This window comes from Akebia trifoliata, chromosome 9 (genome assembly GCF_017979445.1).
Source record: "Akebia trifoliata isolate Shusen 1 chromosome 9, ASM1797944v1, whole genome shotgun sequence".
Lineage (NCBI taxonomy): Eukaryota > Viridiplantae > Streptophyta > Magnoliopsida > Ranunculales > Lardizabalaceae > Akebia > Akebia trifoliata.
The window spans coordinates 14,488,512-14,507,527 of record NC_141383.1 but is presented as its reverse complement, the minus strand read 5'-3'; the positions used below and the strand labels follow the sequence as shown (position 1 = coordinate 14,507,527).

General features: G+C 33.2%; 1 long non-coding RNA gene across 5 annotated transcripts; it reads left to right on the top strand.

Moving 5' to 3' along the window:
• Positions 1 to 11,041: 11,041 nt before the first annotated feature.
• On the top strand, positions 11,042 to 17,683 carry LOC147394359 (uncharacterized). Of its 5 annotated transcripts, XR_015181273.1 has the most exons (10): positions 11,042 to 11,556; positions 13,041 to 13,121; positions 13,203 to 13,322; positions 13,445 to 13,539; positions 13,651 to 13,731; positions 14,480 to 14,540; positions 14,650 to 14,692; positions 15,065 to 15,142; positions 16,470 to 16,559; positions 17,404 to 17,683. It is a non-coding gene; the product is annotated as an uncharacterized LOC147394359 (long non-coding RNA). The 5 variants fall into 5 exon arrangements; XR_015181272.1 differs by lacking the exon at positions 13,041 to 13,121; XR_015181269.1 differs by having other exon boundaries at positions 13,041 to 13,322.
• Positions 17,684 to 19,016: the final 1,333 nt, after the last annotated feature.

The following is a 19,016-nucleotide window of genomic DNA, read 5'->3' as shown; positions in this document are numbered from 1 at the left end:
CATTCGATTCCACAAAACCTAATCGAAATTTACTTCTTCAACAAACGATGTTGCTAATGTAAGGGTTTTTTGTTTCAATCATAAGGTTTGCTTCTAGGTTTTTAATATCAAGACGAGATCCACTTAGTTGGGCTTCCTGCACCGACATGCAGGTTTTTTAAGATCTCATTGGTTGAGATTAGGATACCATAGCTCTGATCTCAACCACGTTTTAGAAGAAATCAGATTTCAGGTGAGTTTATAATTATATTTCAGTTTAAAAAACTTAGATTTAGGGTTTCACTTTGATTTTTTTAGAATTAAACCTTAATTTCAGTTTAATCATCTATTTCAGTCGGTCTCGACTCTCTCGTTCTTTCAATCGAGTCTTCTGTCAAGATCCCCAATTGGATTAACCAAGTAAGTAATTCATTATGATAGTGAGGTTCAAAACATGAATCCTATGCAACAATCTATTTCTTCATACTTCATACTCATTATGACTAATTCTAGTGATTGTTATTGGAAAATCTGTAATAAAATGTAGGGTGAATTACTATTTCATGAGCTAAAATTAGTTATTTACGATTCCTACCCAATGTTCATTTTAATTACCAAAGTGTGAACAATCACATTTTCATTAAAAAAAATTCAGAAGTGACTATTTTGCAAGTTTAAAATGAAATTGTCACTTTAAACCTACGAAATAGTCACTTTAAAAACCTCCAAATTCGTAATGCCCTTTGTAATGGATGCTTATGTTTCAATTTTCTTTCTAGTGTTATGACTAAAGACATATTATTACTATAACTTGGAAGTAGCTGATTGCGTTAATGGAACTTCTTATGAAAGAATTAAGTTTCCTTCTTCGTAGAAAATTACATTGAACATTGCATTGTGCACATTAGTTATTTTACTCTTCCCCCCTATTCAGTCTATTGTGATGTCATTTTTTATATAAGTAAATCTCATTTTTTTAATGGTGGAACATTTTTGTTTGTTAATGTAATCCATTAACAACTCCAGATTGACAGACAATAAATGAATGAATGACTATGGGTAGTGACACATCTCCAAATTGACAAAGAAGTGATGCACACCCAGTTACTTGAGGCTTTTCGTGTTCAATAGGATCAATTTGGGACTCAATGTGAGGTAAAGACTATGATGTTCTTTGATTTGATCTATTAGGTTTTGTGATGTAGAGAAATAGAAGGTTGCATGTTCTTTTATTTGAAGTGTTGACACAGAACATGGCTAGTTAAGTCCACCAATGATCAATGCTATAGTCAAATCAAGGTAATTTTCTGACACAAAAATTGTATAAGGTTGGATTCTATGGGCATTTATCATAAAATCTAATCAGTGACCAATAATCTACTTCGATTGATCCTATTCTGCTTAGGGCGTACATTCAGTTTTCTTTGACCAGGCTCATGGTGTACATTCAGTTTACTGTGACTAGTTCTAATTATTGCTTCATTTGGTTTAATCTTGAATTGTTGATCTGACACACTTTAAGTAATATAAAAGTCACTATACTTTGTTGTGTGCCATTAACTATTGATTTCATTCTATTTAATACATTGGACTTGAGCTATGTCCACAGCTAAGAAATTGATATTGATGGGGTCGTGACTGAAAAATTACTTGATTGTTAATCTGGTGTGTGGGGATTAGTGTGTCTGACAGCCCTAGACCTTAAAGAATTTGCATTATTATTCATATTGGATCATCCATCCATAATGTCTGAATCACCTTGATTTATCCATCATGTCTTGAGAGTTTTTTGAATGTTTAATTTGCATCATTCTGATTCAAGCACAGGAGGCATTGCTGCCTTGAGAAAACAATGTTGGCACACTTATCGTCATTCCAAGTGAAATTTGTTTTCCCCTAATACTCTTAAGATATGTTGTTAGTTAGTGAAGTCTGTGCGAATGGCAATATCACAGACATGGGTTCAATGCCCACATTCACCTTTCTATAAAAAAGACAAAATCATGTCATAAGCATAGCTCATGATTCATAGTAGATGTTGTTATTTTTTCCTTATAAGTATAGATGTTATTGTTGAAATCAAATTTCACAATTTTTTCCATGTAGAAGAAAGCATTGTGTTCATTTCGTGTGTTGTAACATTGAGTTATGCTTTTAAAAATACCATGATTACCAATTACGTACAGATATGTTTTAACAGTAAGAAAACGTGGAGGATGATTGTCAACCTTTTGTTTTTCTTGGATTAAGCATGCAATATGGGAGGAGATTCTTTTATGCTTTGGAAACATAGAGCCAATTGTAGACACCCCATTTTTGCATCCGCCTGATTAATCAACTCGTCAACCCGATCGCAATGATTGCCAATGATGGATGTGTATTCCATTGCTTTATTTTGTTACCAGATGTGTTTCAGAAATCCGGATGAGGTATCTCAAACTAACAAAACCTACGCTAGAAAAATACGACTCCAGAAACATAGAAATCATCATCTTGCAGACCAAAAAGAAGCTTCACGATAAAAATCACTAAAAATTGACCGAATTACCAAAATACCCCTAACCTCAAAATAACCCTAGAGCCTACATTATGCTTAGGAAAACCCATTCAAACACATAAAATAATAAATCGAAACCAAATAAATCATTTCACCAATTTTAACAGAATTTGACAAAATTACGAAAATGCCCCTCATAAAGTTCACAATCATTTCACATAAAATTTTCATAAATGACACAAACCAACATTCTCATTGAATTCCTTACGAAAAACCGATTCTAAAACATCCTAGAACATTAAAAACTGACTTGAAACGTGAAAAGTCTTCTCCGGGGGTAAAACGGTAATTTCATAATTTTCATAATTAAAAAATTCGAAATTAATAAATAAAACATTAAATAATTAAAGTGAAACATTAATGAAATTAATTTAAAATTTTAAACCTAAAAAATCGATTAATCGGACTCTCAGGCAAAATTGTTGAGGGTTCGTGAGATATTTCTTTAAGGACCCCTCCATTTGGGGGTCCAAAGAATTAAAGAAATAATGGAAGGGGGTTCTCCGAAAATTAAAAGTAAATCAAGCAAGACTGAAGTCAAGGTAGTAAAGTCAATTAAGTGAGACTGAAGTCAAAATTAAAGTCAATTAAGCAAGACTGAAGTCAAGATATTAAAAGTCAATCAATTAAGACTAAAGTCAAAACATTAAAAGTCAATCAAATAAGACCAAAAGTCATAATAGAATTCTAATTAAATATTAACTCCATTTAATAGAGTTTTAACTTAAAAATAATTCTACCTAAAATAATTCTAATTAAAACACAATTCTACCCAAAACAATTTTAACTAAAACACAACTCTAATTAAAAGATCTCTAATTAAACACTAACTCTATCCAAATCAACTCTAAAAAAACATCTATAAATAGAGGTGTTCACACCCTATTTTCGTATCAAATCATAAACCCTAAGTTAGAGGCTCCCCTAACCCCCCATAAACCCTAGTTTTGGAGCCCCAACTCCTTACCTAACATCCCTCCTTCAATTTTAGTCTAGAAAACACCTAAAATCCCTCCAAAAACACCCCCAAATCCGCAACAAACTTGAAGAGTTCAGATTCAAAAACAAGGAGATACATTGATCTAGGAGATCCGAAGTCAAATCCGAAGACAGAACGAAGCAAGGGAGTACAGTACAAGGAGTTCTTTTTGTCAGATCTGAGGGAGCAAAATCCTTGCTATCGGAAAGGTATCAGTGTTTTTTTTATTTCTATTTAGGTTTTTAGCAATGTGATTTACTTGAAAAGTTAGTAGAGACCGACTTTGGCCGGACGGGGTTCGTGCCTAACACCTTCCAACCCCGTAACGTGATCCCCGGACTCTTTTTCTCTTTCGTAGATTAGTTTGCCTTTTTTAGAGTCAGTTTGGTTCCTAGACCTTAACAACTAGGTGGCGACTCCCAAACCTCAAGGGTCAAAAGCGGATCCGCGCACCCCGCGGATCGAGGGCGCTTTCACCAATATTTCATTTTGGACTCTTGGGTGGCACCTCAAGCTCCAAGATTATTTTCCCTTTCCCCCATTTCGTTGGTGATCTGAGATCAAACCCACATGACAACTCTATTTTGTTTGACTTCCTTCATATAATATGGTTTTTACAATGGAAGGGTAAACCATAGGTGATTCTTTCATTGGAAACTTGGATCATGTGGGCTTGGAGGGTCTTCCCATTATCTCTGGAGACTAGCTTTATCCTAACCATTTGGGGACTAAACAATAGTACTACACATTGAGGCAAAACTTTAGATACTAGTTTTCTTTCCTCCTTTTCTTTTTGGCTCATTAGATTATTGCCTATTTTACTCTTTTTATTTCAATATTATACTTCGAATTTGATTAAAAACTACTTAACTACAAGTCCAAGTGATTCATGAAAGTAAATAGTAAAATTAAGTTTCATCCATGTCATAGAAATTAAAAACTACTTCCTCACCTCATCATTTTTTAATGATACACATTCGTCATTTTTCTCTATTTCTTTCAAATATGTTACTTACAACTTAAGTTTTCTATTGTTTTCTTTGTAGATTGCAAATTATTTCCCTCTTTACTAGTTTAGCACAAGTATGCAAGTGTATTGATTTTTTGTATTGACATCCTTACTTAAATTTCTTACATTTTGGTTTGCTTGCTATCTTTGTCAGGAAGCGGTGGAGTTTTGCTCAATATCTATCCAGGTGAGGAAGCTAATGATATTTTGTTTAGTTTAGATTCTTTTAAGTTTTGAATGAATCACTACTATAAGTATGATACTGTAAATTCTTAATGCCGTCTTCCTTTATGGATATTTTGAGGGTAGATTAGTGCCCTTTAGGCACGGAACTATTCTTTGTAAGTTTGGTTTGAGCTTCTCACAAGACCATGTGTTGAATTATCGGTTCATAAGTCGAAGGCTCTGTTTTGTTATTTTCACTTTACTTAATTTTTTGCTACAGAAAGCAAGCAAACTCATTTGAAAGAGGTCATCACTAATGGATGGGCAACTTTTCCTTATCAAACATCTTCTTATATTAAGGGAGTAGGTTCTCTTATATTTATTTATCTATTTCCTATACCTTCTTCCTCTCGTTTTAGTCTTCATTTTTCAAGTCTTTATGTATTTATTTATTTAGTTTATTGAAGTTTATATCGAAAACTGTACAACTAATAACTCCAAATATTTGATGTTCCAGATTGCACCTTTTGATATTGAATTTTCTGTCACACACAAGGAACTTGATTTCTCTCATTTGCTGGTTAGTTCCTGAAATTGAAGTTCTTTATTTCTATCAATTTCTTGTGATATGCATGTGCTCTTTACTGGTATTGTTATTCCTTTCTTCCAACCATTCACATGATAATAGATAGTCAGAAACTTTAGTTACTAGAAGTGGTTACATGGTTATTTATCGGTTAATGTGACCTTTTGTTTGGGTCACTTCTCTATGGAGTCGCATGTTGACTTCCTTCAACAAACCTGGGAATTTCAATATGTGCAAATATGGACATATCATGTCAATGTTGCTTCAAGCATTATTAATTAATTATTTCTTGACCAAGCATGCCTATCATAATTGCAGATAATTTATTTTTAATATCATTTCCGTTGCTAGGAACATCTGAGACAGATTCTTAGAGGTCAAGCCTCAGTATTTTAATGGTCAAGATCAACTTCATTGGCGAGGACCTTATCACCCTGGGTTTTGGAAAGTCAAATAGACGCCAAGAAGGTAGCCTTTTTCTCTAGTTCTGCTGATGATGAGTTAAAGTTGTTTCATTTGTTGCTGAGTACTTTTCGTTTGTGCTGAATACACAATAAAATGTGTTTCATGGATGTTGTTTCTTCTTTTTTTTTTTTTGGGGGGGGGGGGGGGGGGGGGGGGGGGGAGGGGCAGGATCTGTAGAAAAACCTCAAAGCTACTTGTGACGAGTTCATCATGTCAGTCACTAAGCTATTTGTGGATCCATTGCTTTCATTTGTTACTAAGGTTTATGTCTTCCTACTTGTTAGTTTGTTATGTAATTGGGCATATTTGAACTAGCGCAATTATTTGCATGACTTGATGGCTAATTGTAGTTCCATGTCCAATAATTTTTGTAATGTAAAAGTAAAATTAGTAGCTCATCAAGGATGTCTGGTGAGAATTTGTATCACAGTCTGGTAATAGTAACACAATGAACTCTAGCATAGTGGGCATTTGGGTCTTTTCATATTGGTAGTTGGGGTCAAGGTCATCAATTTCAAAACATAGGGGTATCTCCAATATTCAGCAATACATGAGGAGTATCTCCACTTGTTAAATTTTGCAGATTTCTTTTCAGTAACTTAATGCCTTTCGTTTTTTATTTGGGAATGTGGGAAAATGAACTTGAAAACAACTAATCTAGGAGGTTCGTTTCCAATTGGTTTTGAAAGCTTAAAAAATGGGTCAACTTTACAAAAAAGCTGAAGTTTGGTTGGATTGACACATATTTTTAATGAATTTAGTGCACACATAATCAATCTTGCTCTTATCAATTATTTCCATCCATTTGACACTAGTTGTAGTCATAATTTCATTATTTAACGACACAAGAACAAAAGTAGTTGATTTTGCATTTCTTTTGAATTGGCTTATTGTTTAATGTGTATTCTTGATTAGATGTAGATTAAACAATGGCATTGCTAATTCTTATGCCTAAGTTGTATTGTTGATATACAAGCAACGAGTATTTCAAGAAGCAAAATTATGCGGGTGCTGTGAAACACTACAGACTTGAGAAGGAATCCAAAAGACCTAAGGGTAACATATTTATGTGTGTGTGTTTTAAATTTATCTACATTTTCAGCCATTGCTCAAGCATATTTTTAGACTTCTCATCGGCTATTTTCCACATTTGAAGCTAGAAAAAGATGTGGCTAAATTTTTGAAGAACATCACAAGCAATTTTCAATGGAAAAAAAAAAGAGAACTTGGAGATATATTAGGACCCTTCTGGTGATCCAACGAAGGTAAGTTCGGATTTTATATGTTTTCCATCACATCTTTAAAAAAAAAATTGGTCTTGTTTTAGTCACTTAAAAGCTCTAGATGCTCTGATTTTTTTCCCCCTAAAAGTTCAACTTGGTTGCCTTTGTGCACTTTAATTGCATATGAAATTTGCATATAATGGCACAACTATTGTGAAACACTATAGTTCTTGGATTTGTGTGTCAACCATGATCCGATGCTTCTAAACCAAGACAAGTCTCTATAACTTATATGGAGTATTATTTTGGGGGAATTTTAGTAAATTAGTTGTAGAACAACATAAGAAACCAAACAAATGAAGCAAATGATGAGCTTAGAATGTAAAGCTCAGGCAACAACACTCATATTGATTGATCTATCATTATCCAAGGGGTTTATACTTCTAAATAGTTGTGAGAGAATTCATTGACATAAGACCAACACTAATAGACATTCCATTATGTAATAATGGTTTAGCGATTAATCAAAAATAGTTTTCATTTCTGTAACAATTTTCACCTCTTCTTTTTGCACATATGGTTGTTGGAAGATACATTCCTCTCATTGAAAGCCTGAAGTTGAAGTTGTGGTTCCTACTCATCCCATGTTTCTACTTCATAGCCAAATATGGAGACCAAGGTAAAAGCGCCCTCGATCCGTGGGGTGCGCGGATCCGCTTTGGACCTTTGAGGTTTGAGAGTCGCCACCTAGTTATTACGGTCTAGGAACCGAACTTGGACTCTAAATAGATAAATCAACTAATCTACTACATAAAATACTGATTTCGGGGATCACATTACGGGGTTGGAAGGTGTTAGGCACCAACCCCGCCCGGAAAACGCCAGTCTCTACTAATTCCCAAATAAACTACATTGCTAAAAATCCTAAGTAATAAAAAAAATAAGAAACATGTATATCTTTCCGAAGACAATGGTCTTGTTCCCTCAGATCTGGTAGAATAGTTCTTTGTACAGTACTCCTCGCTTCGTTCTGTCACTGGATTCGCTTCAGATTTCCAAGGTAAGGTATCTTTTTCTTAGATCTGGATTCTTCGGATTTGTTTATGGATTTTTAGGTGTTTTTGAAGGGCTTTTAGGTGTTTTTCGAGCTAAAGTTGAAGTATGGGTATTAGGTAAGGAGTTAGGGCTTCAAAATTAGGGTTTATGGGAGGCTAGGGAAGCTTTTTGACCTACTTATCTTAGGATTAATTGTTGGATACGAAAATAGGGTGTGGAGGCTCCTATTTATATATTTTTTTAAGTGCCTTTTAGATAGAGTTAAGGTTTAATTATAATTCTTTTTGAGAGAATTATTATTAGTTAGAATTCTATTAAATAGAGTTATTATTTAATTAGAATTGTTTTAAATAGAATTATTATTTAATTAGAATTCTATTAGGGTTTTGACTTTTAGTCTCATTTGATTAACTTTAAGATTTTGACTTTAATCTTTTTTGGTTGACTTTTAATATCTTGACTTTAGTCTTACTTGAGTGACTTTAAGATTGACTTTAGTTTTACTTGATTGACTTTAAGATTGACTTTAGTCTTACTTGATTGACTTTAGTTTTTTGGAGAACCCCCTTTATTATATCTTTAATTCTTTGGGCCCCCAGATGGAAGGGTCCTTGAATAAATATCTTGGCAACTATCAACAATTTTGCCTGAGAACCTAATTGATCGATTTTTTTGGTTCAAAATTTTAAATTAATTTTATTAATATTTTACTTTATGTTATTTAATATTTTATTTATTAATTTCGAAAATTTTAATTATTAAAATTATAAAATTATCGTTTTGCCCTCGGAGAGGACTTTTTGCGTTTCAAGTTATTTTTCAATGTTCCAGGATGTTTTGAAATCGATTTTTCGTAAGGAATTCAATGGGAATGTTGGTTTTTATCATTTATAAAGTTATTTTTGCGAAATGGTTGTGAACTTTATGAGGGGCATTTTCGTAATTTTATCGAATTCTGTGAAAATTGTCGAAATGATTTAATTGGTTTTGATTTGTTGTTTAATGTATTTGAAAGAGTTTTCTTAAGCTTAATGTAGGCTCTAGGGATGTTTTAAGGTTACGAGTATTTTGGTACTTTGATTATTTTTTAATGATTTTTATCGTGAAGCTTCTTTTTATCTGCAAAATGATGATTTCTATATTTCTGAGGTCATATTTTCCTAGCGTAGTGTAGTTTCTATAGTTTTATCAGTTCGAGATACCTCATCTGGATTTCTGAAACATATCTAGTAACAAATAAAGCATTGGAATAATCATCAATCATTGGGAACTGTTGCAATCGGGTTGACGAGTTGATTAATCAGGCGGATGCAAAAATGGTGTGTCTACACAAGGCTGGATGATCTTGTTAACATCCTTCTTAGGATTAACTAACGGTTATCTCACTGTTTGTGTCTTTACTGCAATACCTAAAAGGTTACAAGGTCAGTTAATTATGTTTTTTCAGATTTTGGATTTATTGTATATTACTTGATATATCAACATCGTCATCTAGTATGCCTTATCCCATTTGTGCAAGTTGATAATACAAATAAAGTCACTTGTACATGGGGAAAAATACCGACCCATAATGATGCTCAGCTTTAGTGTGCTCTATGCATTCATCTGGACTTTCATAATTGTTTGATTTTAACTTGTAGACTGGAATTTGGATCGATAGTTAGATTTGCATAATTGTTTGATTTCACTTTCTAACAATAGATAATTTACAGCAGGTGGTTCAGAAAATAATTAGATTTATGAAAGTTGAAGACGAGGGGCATTTAGGTCTTTTCATGTTAGTAATTGGGATCTAGGTCATCAATTTCAAAACATAGGGGTGTCTCCAATATTCAACAACATGTGAGGGGGGGCAGGTGTAACATCAAAAAAAAAAAAGTTATTTGTAGCAATGGCTGTGACCGTAGCTAAAGATCAAACATTTTTTTTAACAAACATTCCCTATAGCGACGTTCGCTGACCATAACTAAAAGGCATAATATATTTTTTTTATAAGATACCCTATAGCGACGGCCAATAGCGGTCGTCACTAAAAGTCCTATATATAACGACGATTTTATGAATAGTTGGCCGTCGTTAATACATATAGCGATGGAGGTTTCAGCAACGACCACCGACAGCTGGAGTGGATGTCGGTACATGTATTTGAGACGGGTTTTTCCCCTATAGCGACAGTCGTCAACTGTTGCTATATCCCTATTTTACTGTAGTGCACACAGATTTTTTAACTTGGAATGTGGATGAATGTTCGTTTACGATTCAGTGTTAACCACTAAAAATTCATGTATTAAATCCAAAAAATTATGATGGATCCCTTACTACGTGGTGCATATGGTTGTTTAACTTGTTTTGAACTTGCATAAGCCAAGGAATGTGAACATATAAGGATTTCAGGTGATTTGAGATGAGTTTGAATGTTATGGTTATTGGCTAATCTTTCCCAAAATAACACTCATGAAAAAGCTGATCAAATCCAGACCACAAGATAGAGTTTGTTTAATGAGAGAACAAATCTATTTACTAGAAATATGGAGACCTTGTATTATACTTCTTGGTTGATATAATGTAACAAAGAATTAACAATCAAAAGAGTACAGAAAAGCCTAAGAGAGTGACAAGATCTGAAATGAAAGTTGGCAATACAGTCCACCTCGTTGCCGTTAATAGCTTCCCATGATCCATCGATTCTGCAGACTCCACCAATTCCCCACTCGCCACCTTATCGATAACCTTCATAGCGTAACCGCTTGCACATCTCTTCCTCTACACAAAATAACGACAAGATGTTTCATGAGATGTATGCATACAAGTATGCCATTCCATCATTATCCATGGAAAATAGGTTCAACAAAACAACATTTACAATTAGTTACCTAGTTGAGGCCAAAATATTTTAGACTATTTTTTAAATACATGGATGTGAAGCAACACAAAATTATTTAAGGTAAGTTTAGAAATTTTCAAATCTATATTTTAATAAAATTAAAAATTAATGTCTCTTCTTAATTAAAAGTGTCACTACGTGAAAATCTCGAATTTTAATCGAAAATTTTGTTGAGCCTGGCCCGACGAATTTTAAAACTCAAATTCCGCGGCCTACGGACCACGTTTCCAATCCCCCACTCCCACTCCCACTCCCACTTTCTCTTGATCTCTAATTCTCTCTTTCTTTGTCTCTCTCTAATTCTCTCTTTCTCTCTCAGTCATCATCGATCGACCTCTCCATCTCTCTCTCACAGTATCTCTCTCAAACGATCAACCTCTCCATCTCTTTCTCACAGTCGTTCTCTCGATCGATCGACCTGTCCATCAATCGATCGACCTTTCTTGATTTTGATCTCATCTCTCTCGATTTCGATCTTCTATTCTCTCGATTTAGATCTTCCATTCTCTTGATCTCCTCATTTTCTCTATCTCCTCTTTTGGAGTGCTGGATTTGATCCGAAGAGATCGAGCTGATCTCTTAGGGACGAAGATTCAACTAAATCGTTAGAGACCGAAGAAGAGTGGAGGAAGCGAAAAGATCGAAAGTCTTAGGTATTTTTCTTCTCTGGTTTTCTCCTTAATTGGTTACTCTTTCATTCTTTTTCTCTAGTTTGGATTTCGGAAATCAATTTCAGTTTCTATAGACTTTGAAGGTGAATTATCTTAAAATTTTCTAATTTTGGAAAGAATTTTGAGATCTTGATCTTGTATTCATTCTCATAGATTTGCACTCAAATTAGGGTTGATTTTTGTGGCATAAATTGAGGATATCTTAGCATAAATGGTAAATCGAATTTTTTTTTTTATGGAATGATTTGTGAATAATAATTTATTCTTGATTGAGTAACTATTTCGGTTACTTATTGTCCATTAGAAATGCACAATCATCCCTTTGTTATGATTTGGAGCTTGAAATGTCTTGCAATTAAAATCAACTAGATCAGATGATTATAACCATTCAATTAATTATGTTATGTGAGAGTTATGTTGGCAAGTTGTCTGTAGATTCCACTTTGATGTTTTAAGTTCATTTTTGAAAGAAAGTAGTTTTGGCTTAGAATCTCAATCAAGTTGTTTGTAGTCATCTAGACATTTTTTCTTATATACAATCCTCATTTGGGCTGGATACATACTCTAATTTCAAATTAACAAGGGAAAATTTATCTTGAAGAAAATGGAAATTGAGAATTTTGACAATTAAGAAATTACCTCTATTATATTAGGGATAAAATTTGAGACACCCAAATCCTCGTGTAACAATTTTGAATTAAATTTATTTGGCTTTCATCAATTGTCATGTTATTAGTTCTTTATGTTAGTTCTCAAATGTTGTTTAGATTTTGAAGTTTTGTGGGGGGTTTTCTGGAGTTCTTTTCAGTAGTGGATGTTGGGATTGGTTCATTTAGTCCAAATTGTATGTATCAATTGCATTTGCCAAAGATGTCATCATCTTATAGTTTCTTAAGCGTTTGAGATTAATGAATAGGCTTGTCCATGTGGATGTGTGTTGATTGGCTTAGAACTAGGGCTAAAAAAAACAAAAAGAGCATATTTCTTATCCCATATACTACTAAGGATTTTTTTTTCGTTTCAAAAATTGTTTGAGACATTATAAGATCTGAACTTCTTGCTATTTATTAAGGATTTTTGTATTAAACTACTATTTCTTGTATTAGCTGTGCAACTCCTGCAGCTCCTCTTTTCTCAACCCAACTCACTTTTACTGCTTTGTTTATGTTTCTATTAGTGAAGTAGAGGTTCACTTTTTATTCTCTAAATTCTGTTGTGGCTATGAATTTGGGTGCACTTGTGCTTGCTTTGCATACGAGATGTATTCACATCTCGCTCCATAACCCTCTATTGCCTAATGAGTCAACATTTTCTTTAGCGATCCCATAGCTATGCAAAATATTTACAAGCTTTTATGTCAAATTCATGTTGTTTATTCTGTTCTATATTTCCTGTAATCCCAAACAAGCATGTGCATACAGAATTGCAAGTGATGAGCTAACAACCTCATGGTACTTATTCTGTAGTAAATAATAGGAAGCAACATTCTGTCTATATGTGGAGGCGACAACAACTAGTTTCATGTTGCCGGTAGAGAACATATTGATGTACTACAAGACCTGTTTTTCTTTACTGTGTGCATGGATGTGATGAATACTCTTCTTATCAAGAACAACTTGTTTGTCTAGGTGTGAATGTTGGGTTCAAGTCGACCTTTCCTAGTTGAAGTACAAAATGCACGCCATGTTCCGTCTAAGGAATCTATCAAAGAAATGGAAGAGTAGATAAACAACTCAAAAGTCAAATTAGTAAGTTCAGTGGCTTGTTATGTAAAAAACCACCTATTTATGTACTTTTACTGAAGGTTGTGTTGAATTTTCCATCTGAATTGAAGAAAGGAATTTCTTATACAAAAAAGTTATACAATCAGGTTAGGGTAAGAAACCTGAAGGAGGTGGGTAGTCAAGGGTGGACCCTGATGCATGAAGGAGAGGCAGAGAAACAAGTTATCTTTTTTTCTTAATGGTCAATATGCCATCATTATGTTACTATTTACCACATTATCTTTTTAGCTTTGTTCTAGAAAATTAGGCCTTGGATGGGCTTAGTATTATATTCCCATTGTATTTCATGCAGAAGCAATATGCTACATGAGTATGGATTTCTCGCCCACTTGAGGATGAGGACCTGTAGACTATATCTTTGCTTAAAGACATGGTAAGGTGTTATGCAAGGCTTCGCATTATGCTATATAAAAATTCAATTGTCCATCTCGTGTTCTTGTTATTCCATTTTCTTTTTTGTATGTAGATTATTGATTTGTTCATATGCCTGTACGGTCAGTGTTTAATAGAAGAACTACTTGTGTCAAGATCTTTTTGTGATAAGTAATACTTTTGTCAAGATTGGTGATTCAAACTGATTAATATTTTAGGTTTATAAAGGCTAGGCTAAGGTGACTAATTCTTAGATTGTTGGATATGTTTTTCTAAATGTCCAATACAATGTGATAGATCAGATGGTGATGACCAGCCGATCAGGTTGCTTTTTTGGCTTATTAGGTGATACTAGGTAGTGGGTTGATATGCCATATGTACAGCATTGGTAGAGAATACTTGTCTTTGTCTTTTCCTATGCTTCGCCTTCTATGACAGATTTTCGAAGTTTCTGTCATGTTTTTCATGTTTGGTATGAAGCATTTGTCTACTAGTATTGTTTGTTATCTTATCTTTTTTCTCTGTCATAGCTTTTCAAACTTTGGCAGTGAGTTTTCTAATTTAATTAATTAGATGGAGTACCCAGATATAATTGCTTCTAGTATAAAAAATGTTTACACCATTGGATTGGAATTGGATTTTTTTTTTTCTACAATGGTTAAAATACATTACACGTGATATAATGATCCCATCTATTTAATAAATCTTCTTCATCTTTGTAATTTCAATCGTATTTTCTCATATCTAAGGTAGGATACCCATTTGGAGGAGACACCATATCAGTAACATGCGTATATATTTTCTTTTATGGTAATAATCGTTAATCTTTGTGGCCTTGGGTCCTTAAAGACCAACCAGTCTTTGACAGTTGCCAATGTCATAAATGGAATTGGTGATATTGTGTTATGTTGTTTCTTAGACTATGGCATGTTGGCGCTGCATGGGCAACAATGGTGTCACAAGTACGCATTCTCAATTTACCATGCTTTATGAATGAGTTATGTTTTACAAGTGTATTGTCATGTTGAGACGATGTCGCGATCGAACTTATACGTGCTTCCCTTTCTTCCTACCTGTGTGGTATCTCATATAAGTTGCAATTTGCAAAATATCCTTTCTCCAAATTCTCTTCTATAAATGAAAATTAGATTTTATTTATTTATTTATTTTGAGGGGAGGAGGGGAGGGGGATGGATACTGAAGGCAATGGATCTTATGAGAAATGTGGGGTAATATATTGGAGCTTATTGTTTGAATGATGAAATGTGATAATATGCATATAGTCCTTACTTCCTTGACATTCATGTTCTTCTCCATTTCCTTGTTTAATCCAGATGCATAAAATGTTCCTTTCATACTTCATTGTGCTATCGGTGACACCCTCGACACATAGCCTTGAAGGAACATTGTTGGTATGTTGGTTTAAATTATGTTCTGATGTATTTTGAGACTCTATGGTTCTCTGCTTGCCCATGTTCCACATAAATATTGGAATGAATAGTGACGGAACATAGAAAGTAATGTCTACAGCATTATGCCTTGGACATGCTTTTCATTAATACCATTCAAGAACTTGAGGAGTCCATTATAGCAAGTGGTGCTGCTGCCAATGCTATACGTGACTGAATTGAATCATAAATCTCAAATTCATTATGTAATTTTTGTGAAAATTGTAACATGATGAAAAAATTGAAAAATAAATCTTATAATAATCAATTATACCTATAAAAAAATGTATTACAACCAATTACTTAACTAATTTTATGAATTTCCATTAATTTACAATTAGTGAGCTTTTACATGCCAGACATCCATATATGCTGCTAGATCATCATAATGTCACATGGATCACAATTCTAAGGTCAATAACTGTACACCCTCCCCCACTCCTAAAAAAAAGAGGAAGTGTTGTGTTTGTAGGAAAAGATAGTGGGAGGGAAATATATTGACGTTATCCATCTATTTTTTTGATTTGTGCATTTGTGGCATTTTTACAAAGTTCTAAAGTATATGTCACAAAGAGTAAGTGTTGTGTTTGTAGGAAAGATAGTGGGAGGGAAATATATTGACGTTATCCATCTATTTTTTTGATTTGTGCATTTGTGGCATTTTTACGAAGTTCTAAAGTATATGTCACAAAGAGGAAGTGTTGTGTTTGTAGGAAAGATAATGGGAGGGAAATATATTGACTTTATCCATCTATTTTTTTGATTTGTGCATTTGTGGCATTTTTACGAAGTTCTAAAGTATACGTCATCAACATGGACTTGGAAATTGTTGCGAGATTGAATTCTTCAATTGTAATTTGCTCAATTGCATTCAAGGTTAAGTAGTAGGTTCTTGTTGTGTGAGACATTTCTTGAATTTGGGCTATTTTTTTGTGTGTGCGTGGGTTTGTGTGGGGGTATGGGGTGTGTGTGTTAAACTATAAGAAAAGAATATTTTTTAAGTAAATGCAATAATGAAACTATAAAAGGGCGAAGGAAAAAAGAAAACCAACAAGAAATAACTTCACTCACATCCCCACTCTATAAATGCTTGTAAAGTGTGTAAATTGTTTCCTTATTTCTAAGGAATATTTTTCAAAGGGCATGGGTAGTCATGATGCATCCTTTGATGAAGTCTCATATATTTATCTCATTAAATGCCTCCCTCCTTTGGTAATTTCACTATTTTACCATTGGGTTTTCTATTTTTGTGTTAAGTGACTTATGGGTGTGACGGGGATTTGTTATTTAGGACATGACCCAATCAATTACAACTCAGGACTTAAATTGCGGATGATCTTCATGGGCACGAGTGGCAATTTAAGATACATCCATTCTCAAGGTATATATTTTTATCATATTTTTATTTCTCTTTGGATCACCCAATCCTAATTCAAGAGCACTTGGTTTTCTAGTAACAGAACCACTTAGCACGATTAATATTTTATGTTCTTTTACCATTAAATGATCATGTTGTTTGTTTTAAGGCTGATTGAGACATTATGTTGAGGTCTGTTACATATCGTCACTAGTGTTCTATGATTATAGTGTTGTGTTGTTATTGGTGAAGGTCACATGGTAGATTTGGGGATTAATCATTAATCGTTCAGTACTTTAGTGTTATCTGTCTAAGTTTTGATTTTTTATCTTTTGCATGATAATTAGTTATAATTGTTTGTCACATTACTTCCAATGCCTCAACCATCTGGAAAATTCTATTTTATGTTTATCTTTTTCACTATTATTTAGAGCTCTCTCTTTTATCTTTGTGTTCATTTTTCTTATATTTTTATGTTTTTTAGGTATCCATTTATTATCTTTGATAGAATTTCAGATCTTAGTAATGTTGATTTCCTAAAAATAACTCAAAATTCGGTTGATGAATGAAGTTCTTCCATTTTTTATCTTGGGGGTTTCAGAATGAATGTGGGATTGTTTCTATCTTTTAAATTCTATTAAATGCTTGATAATTGTGCATGATTTTTTACCTATTTAATTTGAAGAACACCAATTTCATTCTTTGCATGTAGTTTTAAACTTTCTTTTATGATGTTTTGTGTGGAACTATTATATTTTAATTTGAACTGCATCACTTCTATATATTTTCAATTGATTGTATTTTGGGTTTATTTTTTAGATTATTTTCAAATTAGTTTGCACTTAAATTGTTCGAATTTCACATGCAGATTGTGTTTTTCGTTGCCGTCGATGGGGGAAGTTTGGTTAATGGGTATTTTCTTGGCAGATTTTAGTTGAAGATAAGGGGCATTTGGGTCTTTTCATGTTGCTAGTTGGGGTCTAGGTCTTCAATTTCAAAACATAAGGGTATCTCCAATATTCAGCAACATGTCAGGGGGGTAGGTGTAAATTAAATTTTTTTTTCAAAAATTCTTATAGTGACAGCCAAGACCGTAGCCAAAGACCTAATATTTTTTTTAAACCTAGTGTACAGTCAAATTTTGCCTTATCAACTATATAATCTATATATCTCTATATGGAATTTCAATATATAATATGAATTTTGAGTTGTTTAGTTTAATTTGGAGTTTATTTTATGATTTTTCTTTTGATTTTTATTTTTCTGATTTTTTTTATTATTATTTCATTTATTGTGATTGGTGAATTAGAGGACCGTGCTATTGTTTGTTAAACCTCCAAATTCAACGATTATACTCTATGGATTTTTTTTGTTTTTTATGAAGCTCATTCTCCAATAATTGATAGTCCAGGGTCGTAAAAAAAAAATTCTGCAAGAAAATATTTGACAGGATAATCCGTCAAATTTCTCAAAATTTGACAGGCTAAGATCGTTAAATATGGGCTTTTGTCACATAGTGTGTGCTACTCCCATTCTCAAACAGGTTAATTACAGAGCTTTTGCTATAACATCTCTACCAATGTGACTTACTTTTAGTTAGCCTCAGAGTCACCCAAAGGATCTCCCATTTTCATATACGAAAAAATAGATATGAAAATATTAGTATTATAATTAGAAAATAAGAATGCCACACCTTCTCTAACTTTAAAAAAGGTTTGAGGTCTTTCATTAACATATAAAAACTTATTTTTAAGAGATTTATATAATACTGGAGAGAGAGAGAGAGAGAGAGAGAGAGAGAGAGAGAGAGAGAGAGAGAGAGAGGAAATCAAACCTTGAAGGCTCAAACGAAATTAATGCAAAAAAAAAAAAAACTAATTTTTCCAAACCCTTTTGAGATGAACAAACAAAATTAGATTTTGGTTTTTTGTCACCTTAAATTGTCACAAAAATGGAGGATTTTCGTCGTTGGTGAATGGGGAAGGTGAGAAAATGAAGAGTTTGAGGTTACGGTTACAAACATTTAAAAAAAAAACAGAGAGAGAGCATATTAAGAGTTTGTTTTTTGTTTTTGGTTTGGGATGTATATACACTCGTGGGTTACAGGGAGGTAGTTGTAAATATCAAAAGTTTTTAATGATTTAAAAAGCATATACTTTTGAATGTTCTCTGCCGTTACATCTCTCAATAGATCTTCCTATATCCAACGACTGTAACCATTTGTGCGGATCCTGATTTGTGTATTAGGTTATAAAAAAGTAATGTCTCTTATTTTATTGAAGAGACAGAATTTAGTGTCCAACTTATTATAAATGAACAATTCACAAGTGCCATCTGTTTAATATTGCAGTGGATCAACATCACACAAATATTTGAAAAGAGATGTATGTTATTACCCTTGAAACTCTGTTTCCATGGTTTTCATTGCGGATGCAAGTCTAGATATGAAACAGATATCAAATTCAATTGCCAAAGAACTAA